This window comes from Octopus bimaculoides, chromosome 2 (genome assembly GCF_046866305.1).
Source record: "Octopus bimaculoides isolate indiv1 chromosome 2, ASM4686630v1, whole genome shotgun sequence".
In the NCBI taxonomy this organism is placed as follows: Eukaryota; Metazoa; Mollusca; class Cephalopoda; order Octopoda; family Octopodidae; genus Octopus; species Octopus bimaculoides.
Window position 1 is genome coordinate 68,761,193 of NC_142929.1, and position 15,317 is coordinate 68,776,509.

Genomic DNA, 15,317 nt, shown 5'->3' on the forward strand with positions numbered 1-15,317 from the left:
TTATGCCATTCAACTCCCTTCATCCTATATAAAAATTTGTTTTTTTAAATTCCACCAGAAAAACAGTACAAATAGCAATTCATACAGATGTGGGAAAGATTTTGATTGTTTCAGTCATTGTTCCATGGCCATGCTGGGGCACTGCCTTGAAAGATTTAGTCAAATCAATCAGAGTACTTATTTTTAAGATTGGTACTTATTCTTCAATTTTGTTTGCTGAACCACTAGAATACAGGGATGTAAACAAACCAATACTGGTTGTCGTGCAGTGATGAGACAAACACAACATACATACAGACAGACAAATAGATAGATATACAACAAGCTATTTTCAGGTTCAACATCATCATTTAATGTTCATTTTCCATGCTGGCATGGATTGTTCTCTATACCGAATCCACTCACAAAGTCTTGGTCAGCCCAGAGATACAATAGTATACACCTGCCCATGGTGCTACATAGTGGGACTGAACTCAAGACCACATGTTTGGGAAGGAAGCTTTTTTTTTTTTAAATTAAGCATCATGCTCATTTTAATAGAGAATCAATATAGTTCATTGAATCAGGAGACAGAAAGATGAAGTCAGAGCTTGCAGGATTTGAACTCACAACAACAAGGCATTGAACCAGCTGCAGTATAACTGACAATCCTTTGATATCCAGTTTCTTAAAACTGGTGTTGCTGACAAATTATATATTTACTGCCTATGTATCTCTTCTGCATGATACAGCCGCCATAATTAGTTGCTTTCTAAACAAACAATAATCATGTCAATTTAGAGCTTAGTTATCTGTGTTCAGCATTCTTCAGTTAATGGAATATTTTAAACCTTAAATTTACATCCTAATTTGTTATTCAGTGAGCCAAAGAAAGATTCTCAATGACATCAAGTTCATTTAAGCCCAAGGATTGCCAAAAAATTGACAAATTAACAGCTATTAAATGTTATAAGGGTTAAATGTGAAAAAACTTTAGATGTTTAGTATACATGTTTATCAGTAATGTTTTCCAACAATTTTTTTAAGCTTATCAGTCAATTTAAATGTAACAGTTTACAATATCAGCTACTTCCCCACCTCTACATTTTATCAGCCATGAATATTGTAATGAAATAAAATCAATGTCTAACGACATAATTATTTATAATTTAAAAGTGATAGCAAATCACGTGCATGTGTGCCTAAAAAAGTGCAATTCCTATCAGAGAATACTACATTTGACTGAGAATTATATTATTTAAAAATATATATCAATTTTCACAAATAGTACAGTTATATAATAGTTATATAAACACACTTATGACATAACTACATATATATATATATATATATATATATATATATATAATCATCGTTTAACATCTGCTTTTCATTCTCACATGGGTTGGATGGATATATATATATAATATATAGTCTCACATATACATGATGGATATTTATTTTATCAGCTGAGATAAGAGAAATTATTCAAGCTTAAAAATTATAAAGAAAGAGCTAAGAATTTCTATATACTATGCAGAATTTTCTAGAAATTGTTCAATCATACTAAATTACTTGCATATAGCTTTTTACATACATTCTCAAAATTTGCTCAGTTTCATTGTCACCAACAGTTTTTCTGTATTCATTTTCATCTCATTATTACAATGGTTGCACATTTGTACTCTTTACAAGCAAGCTTCACTTGGATTGTGGAATCTCACTTCATACACTGAGCACTTCAGCATGCAGCTCTCTCACTTAGCCACCACTCACCGTTATTCACATTTACATCTTTGCTAAATTCAGTTAAGTACATAACTGCATTTAGTACAAGTGTACTGGACTACAAAATCTACATGAACTTACACACACACACACACTACCACCTACTTCTACTTCATTAACCTGAAATATATACTGAAGATTAACATCAAGTGAAACATATATGGTGCTTCTGCACCATACTAAAGGGTAAAATCAGAATATGTATCCATATGCACATGTGTACCAACATAACTTCTAATATGCTGGGATGTATATGCAGTTGCAGAATGTGTGTACGTGTGAGGCTGAGTGGTTAAGAAATCTGTTTTCCAATTATCAGTCTGATATGGGTCTGATCCACTACATGGCATCTTAGGTAGTTGCTTTTAGTATAGCTTTGGTTAACCCATCTCTTCTGAGTGAAATCAAAAAGAATGTACAGATGTCCATCAGATGGATTGTACTCATGAATTCAAAGGTCCAGTCTCATCACACACTGCCCTACTGCTTCTACTTGAGGATTATATTAAGATGCATGTATCTGTGGAATATTCAACCACTTAGATACCAATTCAATGAGCAGGTAATTCAGTTGATTGACACCCAGCATCAAAATTATTTGTTTACCTATATGTATATATGAATGTATGTGTGTGTATGCATGTATACATTTTTATGCCATTAATCACTAGATTGTACTATTAAAAATGAATGGACTTTAGACTCCCCTACCCACCTCTAAAACCTAAATGATAACATGGAAAAATAGAACCTGCACTCATAATATGACACATGGAAGAATGTTATCTAAATACATATAAATAGGCCTATGTATATAACATATTACTAAAATTTTGTACACAAATATGGGGATATGCTTGTGCTTGTAGGTGTATATTCATGTATATATGTTTGACAATTTGCATATAAATTTGAAAGTAAGTGTTCTGCATATGCATGTGTTGTTACTGAGCAGCTACATGTGTGCTTTATACATACATTTCTATTATTAAACAGTCATTTGTGTAAAGTTAACCCCCCTACACACTTGTGTACTTTACATGTTTTGTTGTCTCGTAGTTCTCCATCTTTTCTTCTCTGACCCACCCCAGCATCTGCTAACAAGTCTCCTTAACACCACTTTCACAATCTTGTTACTCTCTCCACTGCAATGTTTCTATAGGCACGTTTTATGAGTATTTTATATTTTTTATCATGTATATTCTTATATTTTTTTACTTGTTTCAATCATTAGACTGCAGCCATGCAGCCACCTTGAATAGATAAGATTTTTATGCATTTTTTTAATGTGTACTTCTACATGTTTCTTTATGGACACATATCTGTGTACAGTTTGACATAACATCTATGCTTTTATATACACTAACATATTCGCATATATATCTATGCGTGTCTGTGTATGTGTTTGCATGTAAATGTGCATACAAACATACAAAATGAATGAGTATGTAAGTTTTTATATATACATGTACATGATATGTGCCTGCATGTAAAGATATATATATATATAAATATATATAGCAATATGAAAATGGAGGGGAATATGAGGTACTCATCAACTTGCAGACACTGTACTCTGTTAATTAATCTGTTTATTTTATAACCAAAACGACAATAAAGACAATATACAGACACTTATGACATACTATTTCTTATCAAGATTACAAATTTAAAGGACATCTAGCAATCGGAGAAGGGACAAAATCTTACAGCTGTTTCAGCTTAGCGTTGGCATGCCCCATTCTATCTATATAGCTCCAGTACGCTTGAAGGCAAATGTCAGGTTATTTATCATGATGTATATGTATACATCTTGATTGTATCTATACCTCAGTGTTTGTATATAAGATACAGATAAGAATGTGTGATTAGGAAGTTCACTTTGGAACTAAAGTTTCAAGTTCTGTCCCACTGAGCACTATTTTCAATAAGTGTCTTCTACTCTAACTCCAGGCCAACCATTACCCTTGTGGGTGAATTTAGTAATCAGAGTGTATTTACATTCTGCACGTCTCATGAAAAAAATACAGATGATGTTTGTTATTTGCTCGTCAACAAATTGTCCTGGACACCAGTTTCTGTCTCTTTGTCACACTCTAACTGTTCATCATCTGGCTCAAGATCAACTCCTCCAATACCTCCTCCCCTCTCAAACATTCCTTGTCTTGCAAAGTTACTTGGTGGCCCTGCCAGTGCTGGTCCCACTTAAAAAGCATCCAGTCTACATTGTAAAGTGGTTGGTATTTGGGAGGACATCCAACTGTAAAAACCATGCCAAAATGACCTCGCCTGAGCTAGTGCCACGTAAAAAACACTCGGTCCACTCTGCGGTGTGGTTGGTGTTAGGAATGGCATCCAGCCGTAAAAACCGTGCCAAAACAGACACAGAAGTACGGTGCAGGCTTCTGTCAAACCATCCAACCCATGGAAGTAGGACGTTAAACGACAATGATGATGATGATGATCATACATACAGCTTTCCCTTTCACTCATTTCTAAAACCAAATATATACAAGGCAGAATCATTAGAGCGACAGAGAAAATACTTTACAGTATTTCTTCCGGTGCTTTGCGTTTTGAGTACACAAGTCCCACCGAAGTCAACTTTTTTGTTTTTGTTTTTTGTTGTTTTTTTTTTTGTCATGCTCTCAAGAAAGATACAATAAAGTACGGTCAAATACAGAGTTAACGACTAATCCCTCCCTCAAATTCGCTGGTCTTGCGCCTAAATATGTTTGTGTGTGAGAGAGAGAGAGAGAGAGATTTTATATTACACAGACACACTTTTAATCGCTTTAGACTGTAGGTTACGGTTAGCCCTACTATTTAATATAAGTCTGGTTTTTATTTATCTCATCGTTAAGTTACGACACACGCGCACACAAACACACACATATATATATATATATATATATATACATATATATATATATATGTATGTATGTATGTATGTATGTATATCCCCAGTGATTTAAAGATATACATATTTCTTTGTGCTTATAGTGCACTGCTACACACAATATACATTTTGAGAAGAATGTATTATCACTACTATTTCGGTAAGTAAACTATGAATGAAGTGTCTCTCGTCTGGCATCATATTTGAGACCAGTTAGTTACAAGAGAATCAGTAGAATAAAAATAGTCGGTCACATCCCTCGTAATTAATGGTATAATTGAATCAAAAACTAAAAGTCTACAATGGCGATTGCAGCAGCAACAACAGTAACCGAAAGCGTCTGCTGACGGACACAGCAGAAATCAATTTAGTTGAGTAGGACCTCACATTATGTATTTCAGTGTATATTATCTTCAATGTCAAGGCTAAAATTTCTCACGTTCACCAACACGTGACGCCCCTGACAGTGATCTCCCTTGCTTTTGTTTACTGCTATTTTGGGCTACCAACTTCGTGCACACACACACACAAAACTCTGACAACATCCTCTACAACACCACCGAATATGTCATGAGCACCGAGAGTGTGCTTTACCCTTTTCACTTTATCTAACTATTGCCAATCGATTTCTTTTTGTCTTCTATCTCCTTATCCTGTATAAAATTATTTCCAAATTTGCTAATCTATTATATTTTCAAAACAAAGCTCATGTAGCTGTTACTCTGCATACTTTTGCTTTTGTCTGAATGTTCAATCCCGTATTTATCTGAGAGAAAGAAAAAAGATTTCATGGTTTGATGCTATATTGCTCTATAGCTATATTAACGATCTGAAATCATTTTTTAATTTAAATGTCATTTCTTTATTAACAATACCGATTTCTTTCACAAGATTATAACGTCAATTAGTGTTAGAAAATGGGTAGGGTAAATTGAAACGAACAAATGTTATTGAGGATATTGATTTCCATTTGAAAATATACAATATTATGTACAAGATCGAAGAATTGTTAAAATCTGTTGAATCGAGAGGGCATTTTATTTTTATTGTTCATCTGTATTTTACTACTACGATTATTATATTATTATTAAGAGTTCGTTTTTATCGAAAAAAAAATTAAGACTTTAAATCGAAATAATTATTAATCGACTTTAATAAACATTAAACTGTATAAATTCATAATTCATCAAAATTTCTATCAAAAATATTATATTGAACAAAATTTTGTCTTTTATCATAGTTGAAAAATATTTGTATTTAAATCTATATAGTTTTTGTGTACATGTCTCGCTACAGAACTTTCCAACTCTTACAGTTATAAAATTTATCATAATACAAATGATGTTAATAAAAATATTTAATTCAACATAAGTTGTTACTAGGAATTTCTTATAATCGTTTAGTTTTTTTTGTCAGTGTTATTTCATTTACTATTTTATTCTCAAGGGTGCAGTATTTTTAATTCTCAACAAAAGTACGGGAGGTGATTGTTCTACCACCAATACTTCGAGAATGTTTATTAGGTGGCCAAAGAAAACCTCGACTTTCAGAGGGATGAAATGAGGGAAGTTATGGTTAAATTTTATTCATTTATTTACTCTCGTATGCAACTGGATTAACTCTGCAAGGAGTTTACTCCTGCAACAAGTTGTTTTATATACGAACATGCAAACTGAAATTTTAAAGTGAGGCAACTGCAAGGCCCTCGCGAAATAAATCTAGCGTATTTCTTTTGAAATTAATAATTTATTTATTAATATAAAAAGAGGGAAGTTCTGCATATGTCAGTGCACAAGGAATGAAGGATATTATATAAAAGAAATATTTCATAGGCTCTTTGCCGTAAATTTCGTTGAGAAAATCTCATTTTTTAATTATTTGGGCATGCTCAGTTACACTAATTTTAGTTTAATATCGGGAATTAAAGGGTGTTTTGGCTGTTCCGAAACTTACTATAAGGACGTACTTTGCGCTCCATTAATACCCTGCTATAAGTGTACAATTTGGGAATGTATATGTCCTTTTTGCTCATTTCTATTATTGCCAGTTTAAAATAAAAGATGAGAACAGAGTCATAAATATAAATGACAAAAATAGTTGCAAAATACTTTCTCGAATATTCTGTTATATTAATGGATGCGATACACTAAGGCAGTTATTTCAACTTATATCAAAACATCTGTTAATGGGATTTAAAAAATTCTTTGCATATAACACTTTCTGTATCTCGTTTAATGCTTGTGCAAACTATTTAGATTTAAACTAAATGAGATATATCGTATAAAAACATATTTGTAAAGTTAAATAGTAGCAGCAGTAAGTCTAATTTTGACAATGTCAATTGGTGGTGGGGGGGAGAAAAATTCAGTTACGTTGACAAACTAAAAAGACCTACGCCCTCATTATGCGTTAAAATCGCTTAAATACAAAAAACAACAAAAGTAGGCTATGCTTTCGTTTCTATTATTCTTTGTACGATGAAAATCAGGATTTGCGCTTACTGAACGTTGGTTTAGAAGTTCGTTCTGTTGCTCTCTGTTGCACAAAAACTGTTTATATCGGTCGAACACGTGACGTTTTCTGCCACGTGAACACAAAGAATGTGTTGAAGTAGTTCTTGATTGTAGGTCACATGGTTTCTCATGCTAACAGCTAAAGGGCAACAATTCTTTTTAACTTCGCTGAATTTCTGTCGACTGTTGCTAAAAATTCATCGACTGCTGATATAATAACTGGCTATTTTCTCATGTTTGACCAATAATTTGATTAATCGACTTCTCTTGTTCATTTGTGCCTTTTAATAACGCACACTTTCACTTACACGTGTGCGCAGTACAACCGCCCACGCGTTTAGTGCTTATTATGCAATGCAGCTGGTTATTAAGGTTGTAAATCATTTTTGCTTTGCGCTGAAAATTTTAATTAAAGAAAATGAAATTTTAGTCATAAACCATATTCAGACACAGCTTTTGCCTGAATTTAGTTTTTAAAATATCTCAACTGATTTTAAATTGTATACAATGGAATATTTACATTTATAAAAATCCATTTAGTTTACAACACCACCCCCCTGTCAGTTTAGTTGAGAGATGACAGATACAATACTGGGTTTTTTTTTTTTACTTATTTTTAACTTTTTTTATAGATTACTGTTGTGAGTTCGTATGCTAGCAGGGTCAAGTTTGACTTTCATTACTTCTAAGCCTATTGAATACGCCCCAGTATAATATAATGTATTAAATGCTAAAATTATTTATAGTTACTTCATTTTCAATAGGTTTTTTTTTTTAATACATTTATAATGATATTAAATTTTATATAAGTGTTAATATATTCACATAAATAGAAGTTTTGCGTGATTTATTTAAATACAGAATTTATATATTTCATTTTTCTATAGCTGGTTTTGATAATTATCTGTTCACTTTCACAAAAAAGTTATTTTCACGTGTTTAACAACTTCCAAACCAGTCTTTGTAATAGACATTTAAATTTAGCATACACTTAATTGTCAGAAGAAAAAAATACCGCCTCGTGATATATAAATAGAATTCTTCAATTGTATTGACTATATAACCTATATTTGACTTTTAATATGCAGGATGTGTTCGGTTTTGTTATTGTATTCAAAAGAAAGTTATGTTAAATACGAAGACTGTGACTTGATCGAAGTGTCGGAGCAGAAAAGAAATCTTTTGTAGTATTTGTTCATATCTATGTTCAAATTCTTCTTGGATCGATAAAATATTGTAGTAGTCAAGTACTGGATGATTTAATTGACTGCTGATTTGCGCCAACATGCAGTTAGTTGGCTAGTATCGTACAGCAGAACCTAAATATCTGCCTGATCGCAGGGCGTTGATGGTAGGTGAATTGACACATTGGTTGGAGAGATACGGTTGGCTCATCAATATTATATAATACCTACCGTGCCGGGCAAAATGCTTAGCAGCATTTCGTATGTCTTAACGTTCTGAGTTCACATTTCACCGTGGTCGACTTTGCCTTTCATCCCTTTCGGGTTTGATAAAATAAGTTTCAATTGATGATAGGGTTGACGTAATAGACTTACCCCCTCCTCCGAAATTGCTAGCCTTGGGCCAAAATTTGAAACTAATATTATCTAATTGCAACACGTTCTATTATTGCAGAATATAGCATACTTGCTATTGTTTACTCGTACATAAACATTTTTTCTTTTTCTAAAAGTAAACCCCATTAAAAAGGAATAAAAGAAAAGGTCGTGCATTTTAACTATAATTTTTTCCCCCTCTTTGCTGTGTTCACACCAGACAATGGTTTTTTAAAACTGAAGTTTTAACTTCCAGGGTTCAGTTGCAATCAACTTTATTTGCACTACTTAAGATCATAAGTGGAGCCTGTAAAGAAATACACAAACTACAATAAATCATTCAAAACTATAAACAACCTGTGTAACTTTAGCCATATATAGTTTTTCTTTTTCTTGGAAAACTCAATATCTTATCACATTTATAGCTCATGTCTTAAAGTAAAAAATGATGCAGAGATAATTTTCACATGAAATATACCAAGCAACAATGTAATTTACTAAGCATGAAGCAGACAGGTTGCTTCCCAACGACATTGTTTTGAGTTTAGTCCCTCTGCATGGCACCTTGGACAAATATCTTCTAATATAGCCTTTGTGAGTGGATTTGATGGAGGAAAGCTGTAAGAAGCTCGCCATATATAAGTTATGTGTTTGTGTGTGTGTGAGTGTCTCCTTGATTGTACATTGTGTGATAGTTTTAAATGAGCATCATCATCATACAAGTGGCGTCCATCATTTCCAATCTTCCATGAAGAAGTCTGCCCATAGGAAAATATTACTTTACTCAGAAACAGTTGAGGGTTGGTGACAAGAAGGGCATCTGACCATTGAAAATCTGCCTCAATGAATTCCATTTCACCCATACAAGCATGGAAAAAGTGGACAAAGATTATGAAAGGAAAGTTAAATGCTTTGCCTAAAGAAATAGTGCAGTGTTCTACTAAGATATACAAACAATCTGAAAGCACTAGTCTATTGTATAATTCAACAGCAACAGTAGCACAATAATAAGCGTTTAACAGAAAAGTGAATAAGGAATGTGAGTTAGATGTTTGAACACACTATATAAATCACTACAAGGTTTTTCTATCTCTGGTAAAATATTAGAGATCACATAAATAAGATACTGTTCTCTGGACCATATTTTGGGTTTGTAACACAGTACAGGTATTACATTAGATCCTTTGCTATTTGCTTTGTACTTTACTTCTAATTAATACTATAATTATGTACGTATTATTAATGACTTCAATGTTGCTGGCCATGTATAGTATAGATTTAATCCATTTTCTCATTGAGAAAAAGAGATCATCAGATAGCTGATGAGCACTTAAAGCAAATTATTCAATATGCCCTAACACACTTAGCTATAGATCAGGAAATGAATGCATTGGTAATGGGTGTCACACAAACAGACTGACAGCTGACAAGAAGTTTTGTAATTTATAATGTTGACCTTTGAAATGTTGTGCTGCATATTGAAGACTAATGAGATTATGTGTGTACTACATAGTTTTGATTTCAAATGCAGCAAAGGTAGATAAATTTTGTTAACATCATGTTAATTTAGTCTATTCCATCTCTTTTCGAAAGAAGACTTCAGGTTTCATTAAAGGCATCAATGTTTATTATGAATAAGCAACAACTTTTAAATTCATTACATTACAACTTTATCATATAAGTCTGTGGTATATAATGTATTTATTTTATTAGAAATGATTAGACAGTTACAGATTGTAATTCAAACTTTGCTACGTGTATTGCAATGTGGTTGTCATCCTGTTATATTATTTTACTACCACCCCATCTTCTTAGTCATCTAAATTGTTTGTATTATTAGATTGTCTTTAATCTGCTTCCCTCCTTATGCTTTTAATCATTTAATACTTTAATTCTAAACTGACTATGATGTTTACACTATTTCAGCTAACTGTATATTTCTTTAAAAGATGTATCAATGACTTTTAAAGTGACCTTTTAATTTCATATGTGACACACAGTTGGGAATACAGATGAAATTTCCTCGCCTTGGGTAGGCAGCTATCCAATTGCTGGTAAACTTTTCATAAAGCAAGCAAATAATGTTAAAGTGCCTGTCCTAGTAATACATTGCAACAACTATAGTAGAGTACAGATGCCTGATTCTATGTGTAAAATATTATTTGTACATTCATGTGCAAACAATTTTTGTCGCATAGTCTTAGAAACTTGATACATGAACTAAATATGTATTTTATTTTTCACAGACATTTAACAAATATCTTGCAATTTGAAGTAAAACAGAAAAATTTCCCTTTTGTGCCTCCCATAAATAGAATATTCAGCAGTTTTATTCTTGTCATGAAATAAATTTTACATTGAAAGTAGATATATATATTTAATTCTTGAGGCTTGTATAGATTTCTCAGGTAGTTCATTAAACTAAGAGACTTCATTTGCTGACGCCACATCTATTTAGCCATAAGGTTTCTCCTTCATCATATAACATTAGCAACTGACCTGTATCAAATACGATGAACTATTTTTGTGAGCTCATCTGTATATATGTATATTTATGTGGTTGAGATGCCAATGGCTTACATAACATAATTAAACACACGACATTGACGGGAATTAAATAGATGAGTATTTGGAGCAGATACATTTGACATTTTGAAAATAGAAGATTCAAAAAGTAATAAAAATAAAAATGGAAATAGTTTGTGTGTAGTTGTTTGAACTTGTTTGAGAAAGATGAAAACTGGTAGAATAAGCTGAAAGAAAATAGTCTTTGGTATTGTTATGAGTGGCACATAATTTCCTTCCTGGTTTCTATGCATTTATGATGAAGCTCTGTATAGCATTGTTTTTGTTGTTGTTTTTTTTTCTTTCTCTCAAATTAACTAGAGTCAGATAGTAAGATAGAACACAGTAAGACGGGAATAACGAAGCCGTGGAAACTATGTATTTGAATATAAATAGATCAACGTAGACAATCTTATAAATACACATGAAATTCAACAGAAACTGGTTACTAATTATAAATATGAGCACAATTTGCCACTGCATATTATGTTTCTTTCAGCTGATTTTTCACAAACACATTGATATAAGACCATATTTTGACTCATATGTTTTGGGGCATTTTTTTTTCTTCATAGTTTCTTTATTAAATGGTTTCTGGAACTTTCTGAATGTTCCAAATGATATTGATTATAAATTCTTTCTTTCAATGTTTCTGAAAAAAGAAAAGAAGGAAGGGGAAGTGTCACGTGTGAGAAAAAAAAACGTGACACAAGTTCACCTCTGTCCAGTGGGTATGTCATTGGTCTAAATATCAAGTGTACAAACAAGTCAAGTTTATTTGCAACAATCGATTGAATTTCTAAGCAAATTTAAACTTTGACTAATCCTCTTTAACTATTTCCATAAGAGAACAATCAACTTCCTGTGATGAAACAGCATGTCTTATTGTCTTATTTGTTTTTCTCTCTCTTTCTGTTTTTTTTTTGTGATAAATAAAATTTCTTGTAGAAATATAAGGAGAGTCTTATTTAACCCTAAGTATACAAGTACTGTAATAGAATAAATAAAATAAAGGAAACAGAAAAAATAAAAATAGCCAAAGCAGGAAACAGTATTTATTGTTAGGTGACTTAGATGTTTGCTTTGCATCTCACCTGTAAATATGCTATTTGCCAACGTGAGCAGTTGCATTGGTTACCTGTCAGTCTAATAATTTGTATAAACAAAGAAACTAAATATCAATACAATAAACGTGATCTAAATTGCTACACAACTTTGGTTCAAATTAATCAAAACCATGAATGTCACACAAACTCATTTCCCCTCTCTTTCATTTAAATCTTACCACTGATCAAATAGCAAATATCCATTGGCATTTAGCTTGTTGATGTCAAAATATAAAACAGTTTTTTTTTTTGTTTTTTTTTTATTAGTTGTAGGCTTCTCTTGAGATTGTGGTAGATTAATTTCCTAACCAAGCATAGAATATATTTCTATCCATGTTACATTTTTGATACCAGCCCACATGAAGCTGCCTCAGGTTCTTTGATACAAACTTCCTGTTTGAACCCTTTAGCATTCACATTATTCTGCTAAATATAATACTTATTTAGAACTAATCATGCATTATCTTGTAACTTTGAGATTTTGATGATGTGACTTTATTTTTAGAATGTTAATGTAGTGTAGGTGAGTGAGGCCAGGTCTGGCTGGTTTGAACATAAAACAGATAGACTATTGCAGCCTGATGTAGCCAGTTTAAATGCTAAAGAGTTAAAGTGGTCTAAGTTAAGACCTCAGGATCCACTGAAACAAGTAACTCTTGATATTGGCTAATGAAGGTTAGGTTCCACCATTTAGTTTGTGGAGATTCAGCAATACAGTCTTATACAAAAATGGGATATATATTTACTTCTTTGTATCCACAAAAGAAGCTAACTCTTGATATTGGCTAAGGAAGTGTAGGTTCTACCATTTAGTTTGTTGAGGACAGTCTCATACTAAGGACATGTTAGAGTGAGAAAGAAAATATGGACAGGAGATCACTTGGCTCATCTGTTGATGAAGAGCACAGCTATCTGCATGAACTAATGTTAATTGCAGAAATCAGTGAACATCAATGCCTTAAACACACATTGTGACCCTGAAATCTCATCATGCTGGAATTCCATCTGTTTGAGAGGTTTTCTTGTCCAACCCTTGTCAACATGGAACATGGTTGTTAGATAATGATGATGATTCTAGTACTTTAACTAAATCAGATTTCTGAACATAGTTGCAATCCATTTGTAGATTGTAAGCAATTAACCCACATGTGAGTTAATATTTACCTCTAAGTGTCAGTTTACCTGTTAAACTATATAGATATAACAATTACATCATGGGAAGTTCTTTTAACCATTAAAATCATGCAAAGTAGTATATATCCAATATGACTCATCCTTTTCTGTGATATAATTGTTTCAATTGCAACATGTGGTATCAGATCAAATCACTTGCCAAACAAGTACATCTCTGAAATCTATAAAGGTATGTGTCTGTGTGTGTAAAGGATTGTTTCTGCAAACAGGAGAAATAGAACTCAAAACATACAGAAGAGTTTCCTTATTAGTATAATTAATGTCCATTTTTCAAGGCCAGCATGGGTTAGACAAGAAGTTATTTGAAGCAGAATCTCATGGCTGGATGCTCTTCTTGTGGCCAACACTTACGTATTTTTCAAGGAAGGGTTTTATTTTTTATTCCAGAAAATTTTTTAAATGTAGAGTGACCAGTTATAAATTTTTTCTACTTTAAGTACAAGGCCTTAGTTCTTATTGCTTATGACTAACTTATCTAAGCTCTATTATTCATTATTCATATACTCAGACTCACTCAATTCACCTGCCTGTTTCTCTGCCAACAGTATGCCTACTTCACCAATTCTATCATTGTTACATACCCAAAAGAAGTTTGTCTGTATTTCTTGTCTATGAGGAGTTTAGTTGAGGCTCTCTTCCCTCTTATGTCTTGTACATAGTACCAAGACTTGTCTACTTGCCCCCATTCTATCAGTTCTACAATATGCTGGGTAATAGAGTAAGTGAGGACCTGTGATTAAAGTACCTATATACAATTTCTCACAATTATGGATACACTTAATAATATAAAAAATAGTAGAAATAATAATTATTGATTAACTTCAAATCTTGGTTGATGCACTTTCCTTGAGAAATGAGTGATAAATGCCATGTCTAATTAAACATAACTGATACCTTACTCAATGAATCTTCACTGAAGCTACTGCAAAAGAGTGGGGAGGAAAGAGAGAGAGAGAGAGAGAGAGAGAGATTGGGGATGATAGAAAGGAGTAGAGAGAAAAATATACAATAGGTGAAAAATGTACAATAGGTGAAGAGAATGAAGAATATTATATGATCCAGAGAGTAATTATATGATTTCTACTTGTTAGGGATATCTTTAATAATAATAATAATAATAATAATAATAATAATAATAAAGTGGCAGAAATAATAATTATTAATTAGCTTAAATTTGACATCCTCAGTTGATATGATTTCCTTGAGTAATGAGAAATAATAAGCTGAAAAAGTTACTGTAATCACCCATGCAGTTACATTAAAGAATAACTGAATAAGCAAGCTTTTGATATCTTTAAAATACCAAGATTTTTTTATCATCATTTTTTTTTCCGATCAACAGAAGCACTCATTTCTGTCTGAAGATTTGTATTCTTTGCCTTTTTCAATATTGAACAAATAGGTATCCTCGGCTGTTGCATGTCTCTGTTGTAAATATTCTCAGGAGAACATAAACAAAAGTGTTGGGCCATTCTGTAGTAATCAACGCTTCAGCTAATAAATGAAAATAAAACTAACTCAATTCCTCTCCCCATGAAGTACATTTGTGCACAAATATTCTCTTGTCTTTTCCACCTGTTCCAATTATGCTTCAGTTGGCATAACATTTTTCTTTTACTCATCTCTTTTGCAAATTATTCTTCATTTTGACATGTCAGCTGTCCATTAAATGAAGCAATTTTTTTTCCTCTTTTTTTTTAATCATATTTTATTT

General features: G+C 32.3%; 1 protein-coding gene, 1 long non-coding RNA gene and 1 pseudogene across 3 annotated transcripts in view; 2 read left to right on the plus strand and 1 right to left on the minus strand.

Moving 5' to 3' along the window:
- LOC149137104 (uncharacterized) overlaps window positions 1-11,982 on the minus strand; it is a 35,146-nt gene extending 23,164 nt beyond the window's left edge. Inside the window, exon 1 of the long non-coding RNA XR_016240626.1 lies at window positions 7,168-11,982. This is a non-coding gene — a long non-coding RNA (uncharacterized LOC149137104). The remainder of the gene's footprint in view (window positions 1-7,167) is intronic.
- The window catches only part of LOC106871674 (uncharacterized), a 72,185-nt gene that overhangs the window by 15,008 nt on the left and 41,860 nt on the right, over window positions 1-15,317 (plus strand). The window lies entirely within an intron of this gene.
- Window positions 13,270-13,428, plus strand: LOC149137105 (5.8S ribosomal RNA; annotated as a pseudogene).